Source organism: Cebidichthys violaceus, unplaced genomic scaffold, assembly GCF_023349555.1.
Source record: "Cebidichthys violaceus isolate CVI_PGR_0920_01 unplaced genomic scaffold, fCebVio1.0.p SCAF_38, whole genome shotgun sequence".
Lineage (NCBI taxonomy): Eukaryota > Metazoa > Chordata > Actinopteri > Perciformes > Stichaeidae > Cebidichthys > Cebidichthys violaceus.
In genome coordinates this window covers 2299475-2306974 of record NW_027176572.1, presented here as the reverse complement: position 1 = coordinate 2306974, position 7500 = coordinate 2299475, and the positions used below count along the sequence as shown (strand labels likewise).

The 7500-nt window shown below is 44.6% G+C and overlaps 1 protein-coding gene across 1 annotated transcript in view; it reads left to right on the top strand.

The window, feature by feature from the left end:
- lamc1 (laminin, gamma 1) overlaps positions 1-7500 on the top strand; it is a 40745-nt gene that overhangs the window by 1067 nt on the left and 32178 nt on the right.

The window sequence follows — 7500 nt, the reverse complement described above, 5'->3', positions numbered from 1 at the left end:
TCTACTTCACTCTACTTTACTTTACTCTACTTCACTCTACTTTACTCCACTCTACTCTACTTTACTCTACTTTACTTTTCTCTACTTTACTTTACTTTACTCTACTTTACTTTTCTCTACTTTACTTTACTCTACTTAACTTTACTCTACTTTACTTTACTCTACTTCACTCTACTCTACTTTACTCTACTTCACTCTACTCTACTTTACTCTACTTTACCTTACTTTACTTTACTCTACTTTACTTTTCTCTACTTTACTTTACTCTACTTAACTTTACTCTACTTTACTTTACTCTACTTCACTCTACTCTACTTTACTCTACTTCACTCTACTCTACTTTACTTTTCTCTACTTTACTTTACTCTACTTTACTTTACTCTACTCTACTTTACTCTACTTTACCTTACTTTACTTTACTCTACTTTACTTTTCTCTACTTTACTTTACTCTACTTTACTTTACTTAACTTTACTTTACTCTACTCTACTTAACTTTACTCTACTTTACTTTACTCTATTTTACTTTACTTTACTTTACTCTACTGTGAAGAGTTGTGTTTCTCTCTGAAAGCAGCTGATGGAGGAACAGTTCTAGAGTGATGTAAAGTCACTCTGTGGAACGAGGAGTTTATCATGGAGGACATAGTTCCTGTGTGTGTGTGTGTGTGTGTGTGTGTGTGTGTGTGTTTGTTTGACAAACATCTCTGACTCTCTGGTTGTTGGAGGTGTGAAGTTAAGCAGCCTGGTGTCCCTCAAACGCATCACCTGGACTGTAGCTTCAGTAACTGGAGGACAGACAGCTGGTCTCTCACGGGACAGACAGCTGGTCTCTTGGGGACAGACAGCTGGTCTCTCATAGGACAGACAGCTGGTCTCTCACAGGACAGACAGCTGATTTCACGGAGACAGAAAGCTGGTCTCTCACGGGACAGACAGCTGGTCTCTCACAGGACAGACAGCTGATTTCACGGGGACAGACAGCTGGTCTCTCACAGGGACAGACAGCTGGTCTCTCATAGGACAGACAGCTGGTCTGACGTCTGCTTTGTGAAGTGAGAGATGTGGAGACGATGTTTGACACTCGGAGGAGAACGATCGGTACATTCAGCAGATGTTTACAGTGATTGTTGGTCACATGTGTGATGATCACATGTTAGCGCGATGATCACATGTTAGCATGTTAGCGTGATTGACGGATCCTCTTCTGGTTCTGGGCGGTCGTGTCGGACAAAACGAGACATTTTTATGACTTCGAGCAGAGTTTAAGGAACATGTGATTTAAACTGTTAATCCTGAAAATCATGTGATTTGACAATAAGAAAGTTAACAATGACGTGTTGAAAACAGAAGGTAGAGTTAACAACACAGTGAAGAGAAACCACAGAAGAAGAAGAGAGGAGCGGTGATTCATTTGTTTGTTAAACACTCAGATTTGTTCACAGGTGCTTTGTGACGTTCTGCTGGGAGACGTTGGACTCGTGGTCTTACTGAGTGTCTCTAAAAGCCTCTCTAGAAATCCTGAAACGTCCTCTTACTCGCCTTTTTTTCCTGAGCTTTCAGTGGCATCTCATGGTCCTCCTCAGAATGATGCTCAGCTGTGGGTTTAGAAAACAGAGAATCTGTTTCCTCGTTACGTAAAAGAAAAATGAAAGTAAAACACCTGCTGGTGAAGACCACAAGATGTGGCTGAAAGCTCTGGTAAGTGTGCCTTGAGTAGGTGGTTTTTAGAATGAGATTTCACTAATAGTGAGCTACTCGACCAGCCAGCTGACAGACATCATGAATGTGTTTTCTGTCTTTGGACGTTTCTCGGAGGTTCTGAAGTCGACCAATCGGAAGGCGTCGTCTCGGTCTTCTGTTTTAAATACCTGAGGCCTGCTGCTCAACCGGCGCTCACATTCCTGAGAGGTTGGGTCACGCTGCCGTCTCTGGAGCCTCAGGTGCTCGACTCCTCTAATGAAAATGATTTTAATGACACGCCGACTTCTGTCCTCCGGTCGTCTTCTTCATCGTCGGGTCGTCTTCTTCTTCTTCTTCATCGTCGGGATTAGAGCTCGGACCGATCGTGAAGTTATAATTAAACTTGATTCACCCTGAGCGGAATCATCGTAGACGGTGCTGATCGTCAATAGGTTTCTGTCTGAGGCCGAGACAGGAAGTGAGCGTCTGATCGCCACCAGCTGAGTCTCCTGTCAGTTTGGTCGCCGGTGAAGTCAGAACCTCCTCTTGGACTTCTGGGTAATTGAGTCCTCGTACTTAAACAGCAGAGTTTGACGGTGGGATGTCACCTTTCAGTGAACCTCCAACAGGAAGTGGTTCTGCAACAGTTTGTTGAGACGGTACAGTTGTCTTTTCAACGTGTCCCGTGTGGACGTACGGTTGTCTTTGTAACATGTCCCGTGTGGATGTACAGTTGTCTTTTCAACGTGTCCCGTGTGGACATACAGTTGTCTTTTCAAAGTGTCCCTTGTGGACGTACAGTTGTCTTTTCAACGTGTCCCGTGTGACGTACAGTTGTCTTTTCAACGTGTCCCGTGTGGACGTACGGTTGTCTTTGTAACATGTCCCGTGTGGACGTACAGTTGTCTTTTCAACGTGTCCCGTGTGGACATACAGTTGTCTTTTCAACGTGTCCTGTGTGGACGTACAGTTGTCCTTTTAACGTGTCCCGTGTGACGTACAGTTGTCTTTTCAAAGTGTCCCTTGTGGACGTACAGTTGTCTTTTCAACGTGTCCCGTGTGGACGTACAGTTGTCTTTTTAAAGTGTCCCGTGTGGACGTACAGTTGTCTTTTCAAAGTGTCCCTTGTGGATGTACAGTTGTCTTTTCAACGTGTCCCGTGTGGACGTACAGTTGTCTTTTTAAAGTGTCCCTTGTGGACGTACAGTTGTCTTTTCAACGTGTCCCGTGTGGACGTACAGTTGTCTTTTCAACGTGTCCGTGTGGACGTACAGTTGTCTTTTTAACGTGTCCCGTGTGAGCGTGGTGTGTTTGAGGAGCTGAAGTCGGCTCGTGTTTCTGAGCGTTGGGGCTCTTTGAAGACGACGTGTCTCGACTCGTTTCAGAAAGCTGCCGATGGACGGAGACATTCATCTGGATTCACTAAACACAGATGTTCTGTTTCAGTCTCAACATCTAACTTCATAAAAGTTTAAGTCTTTTAGAATCAGGAAAAGTTGATTAAATCAAATTATTAGTTTTATTAAAGAATACAACAGAAGAATAAGAAAAAACTATAAAATATACATACAAATATGAACACAATATAATAATAATAAACATACTAACAATAGAATAATAATGAACATCAACATATAAGAACAATGACAATATTTACATAAGAACAATAGAATAACAATTATCACGTGTAAAAGAAGTATTACTGACATTAATGCAAAATAAAACAGAGTAAGGTAAATAAATAAAGAGTAGAAGTATATAAGAAGTGATACTAGCACAGTGTCTAATAGAACGTATGATAGTAACACTGAGCGTTCTATTACTGAGCAGTAACGTTCTTAAAGGATTCATTGATTCTAAAGTTGTGCTTTGAGACGAGCTGCTGGAGGACGTCCGGTGAGGACAGCTGTCTGAACAGGGACAGTTTGAATTAAACTTTATTAAAACTCAGTGGAGGCTTGTTCCTGGTTAAAGACAGTCCAGCTGTGCAGCTCTCAGTCTGTTTCCCACTGTTTCCCACGCTGAGCTCATTCCTCAAAACAATGAGTCCGGACCAGATGAACACCCCCCCCCCCCCCCCCCCCCCCCCCCCCCCAACACACTCCCCCCCCGCTGGTGTAATTTACAGCAGCTGGAAGCTCCAGAGGAAAGTACGGGGACTTGTTCTTTTATGACGGGTTGAGAACGACGATGAGGATGAGGAGCAGCTCGAGAAAATCTCTGCTGGGGTTTCCCACAGTGCACTGATGTCTCTGATGTCTCTGTCTCTTCTGTCGGGTCTAAAAATCTCTACAGACTGAGAGGGACGAGTCTCTGAACAATTGAAAGTAAATGAAAGTTAAATCTTTTTGTTTTACGAATGTCGGACGGACAGATAAACAGACAGACGGACAGAAAGGATGGATGGATGGATAAAACGGACGAACAGTAGGTGACAGATGAAAAACGGCGACGGATGAACAACGGCGACGGCTGAACAACGGGCGACGGATGAACAACGGGCGACGGATGAACAACGGCGACGAATGAACAACAACGACGGATGAACAACGCCGACGGATGAACAACGACGACGGATGAACAACAACGACGAATGAACAACAACAACGGATGAACAGCGGACGACGGATGAACAACAACGACGGATGAACAACGGGCGACGGATGAACAACGGTGACGGATGAACAACGGTGACGGATGAACAGCGGGCGACGGATGAACAACAACGACGGATGAACAACGGGCGACGGATGAACAACGCCGACGGATGAACAACGCCGACGGATGAACAACGGGGCGACAGGAGAACAACGGGCGATGGATGATGTTAGTTGCGGTGATCAGAGACAGTTTATATTTTGGTGTTTCTACGAACAAAGATGGAGGTCACACCTGAGCCCTCTGAATCGTGGGGGTTTCTAGAGATCCTAGATCCTCGTGTGACTGATGATGATGATGATGATGATGATGAAGAAGAACCCGCTTCATGTTTAAACTGAAACAGCTGCTGACGGTGAAGCTGCCGCTCTGTGTTTGTTCTCTCATCACACGTCGTCACTTTGAAGAACAAACGTTCCACGTTCTTGTCACCGCGAGCTAATTAAAAGGCCTGCGGTGCGTTCAGGGTCACTGCCGGACTTTAGAACGCTGCCATGTGGGGGCCGGATGAAGCTGTGACTTTAGAATTATGTGTTGAATTCTTTGTTCCTTTTTTAGAGGTTTAAAAAGAGCAGTTGTCTCCGGCAACGTTGTCAGATGATGTGTTGTGTCTTTTATTGCTGATGAGGAGGATGAGGAGGATCAGTTGGTTTTGTGTCTCATGAAGCCTGGAAGTAGTGAAGCAGTCATGACTGTTTTTACTGTTTTAAACTGCCAGTAGTTTATAGTGTTATTATTATAAAAACATGTGTTTTTAGTCTGATTGTAATGTTCTCTGTTCTGTTAACATTTAACATTTAAAGTAATTGAAAAATAAAACTCAGACATTAATTAATTATTTTAGTTCAGAATAAATATCAGAGTTTTTTTCAGGTTTTTTAAATCTTTTTTTCTAAATTAAAGCAACAAATAAAAGAAAAAGACGTGAAGAAGAAATCGTCAGTGAAAACATCAGAATGAAAACATGTCCAGATAGAATATGTTTTAATGCCTGTGTTTTATTTTGAAGGGGAGTTTTTTGAGTTATTTTAGAGGTCAGACTCTCTGGAGCTCCACCGCGGTGATGTGGTTCTGATCGGGGTAAACGTACCTGGACTCCATGGGCCTGAAGGACTGAGTGGAAGCCGCTCCGTCGTGTTCCAGCTCGACCTTTTTATTCTCCGCGCTTGTTGTTGAACACCTGGATCAAACCTTCTCGAGAGGCGACGACGTCAACAGGAAGCGCTGCGCGGTCGGTAATTACAGCTCCATCGGCGGCTCTTTTCCACCGGGTTCATTCTGGCCCGGAGGCAGTGAACGCAGCACGCAAAGGAAACGTAAAGTTCCTAATGCTGCTTTCAAGGACACTCGGACACCCGGGGTTTGGTTTTTCTTTAATTAGTTGTGCAGCCAACGCTCAACTCTCCGATGTGTCAGAAGAGAAATCAAAGCCAGAAGACGTATTTAAGCCCGGTCTCGAAGCTCATCTGTCGGAGTGTCCCTGAACGCACACAGAGTGTAACTTACAGAATGAAGCTCGGTGCGTTTACTCGTCCTTCAGATTAGGAAATGTGAATCGGCTCCGACTAAACAAAGGGAGATCAGCGGCTGCTCAGATACAATCGGCCGGTGTAGAAGTCAACATGGAGGCGCCGGTTCTCTTATCAGGTCTGTGTGGACCTCAAAGGATCCACAGACAGGAAGTCAGAACGGGTCTCAGACTGCTGCTTTCTGCTTTTGTGTGGCGCTGCAGTTGAAAGCAGGTGCATTCAAGGACCCTTCAACATCTTGAGAGTTCTTTTGAGCGTCGGCTGTTGAAATAACCAAAAATTCACACGACCCGGTTCACAAAGACGTCCACTTGTCAAAGCCCCGTCCCGGTCAGCAGAGAAGGCTTCGAGAGGACAGGTCCACGTCTCCTCCACACGCTGCGTTCAAGAGCCGCTCGTAGTTCTCGTAGTTATCAAAGGTTTAATGTGACGTGTTCATTTTTACTTTTATTATTTCATCTCTTTTTACACAGTAGTACAACATGTAAACTTCACTTTTTACCTCTCAAGATTGAATTAAACCTTTTACACCATGAACCAAACAGTGACGACGAGGAAGATCTTCTTCAAGAGAATACATGTAAAGCAGACCCTCTAAACTCACAGTACATGTGAACTGGTGAATGAAAGCTGATACTGCTGTGTGTGTGTGTGTGTGTGTGTGTGTGTGTGTGTGTGTGTGTGTGTTGCAGTAAACTCATCTCGTTTGTGTCATTGTTTGGGTTCCATAAAGTCGGATTAATGTTGTCACACGGCGATGATGTCATGAATGTGGCCTCACTTGACCCGGGTCGTGGTTCCTGGTCGGCGCTGATTTGTTAGAACGTGGATTTCCTGCTTGGACTCTGGTCCTCGCTGTCACTCATAACTTCCAGTTGTGTCGAAGCTGATTGGCTGTGAGGACCTTTTGATTTTTGACCCCGACTGTAAACTGACATGACGAAGCACTTCCTGTCCTGTGGGAAGAAAAGGAAAACCACTGTGGGAATTGTGCTGGGTGGACCGGACCTCTGAGGGGTGTTAAAGCTGAGGTCCTGGTCCTGCTCAGACTCTGTGATTTGCTTTTGCTCAGGAAGTGATTCAAGGCCCCGGGGAGAGCAGAGGAAGGGGGGGGGGGGGTTCTATTATTATAGACTGTGTGGAGTCTGAACGAACAGAGATGCATTACAGGGACAAGCAGATGCATGCAGGGTAATTTTAGCCCTGCTCCCCCCAGTAAAGAGCGTCTGTCTTTCAAAGCAGAGCGAGGGTAAACAGATAATTAGTGTGCAGACGTGTGGACGGGTTTATGCGTCTCTGTGAACGTGTTCTTCAGGCCTTCGTTCATCTTTTCCACCTGAGCCGGAGGATCGACCCGTTAAATGTGGAAACGCTGCTTTAAGTCACTGCGTCTTATTCCCTTTGTGGTTTAAACGCGTTACTCAAGACGTGGAGGGTACAGCTGAGACCCCTCTTGTGACATCACAGATGGGCGTGGCCAGAAGAAAGACTTTTAACAAAGTTTGAAACAGTTTGTACTGTAGGATACAGTAAATACAGTTTTAACAGGAAACTACCCAGGACACAGACTTTCTACTTAAATGTACAACATTACTTAATACATAATTTAATTTCTAAAACCTACAGCTTTA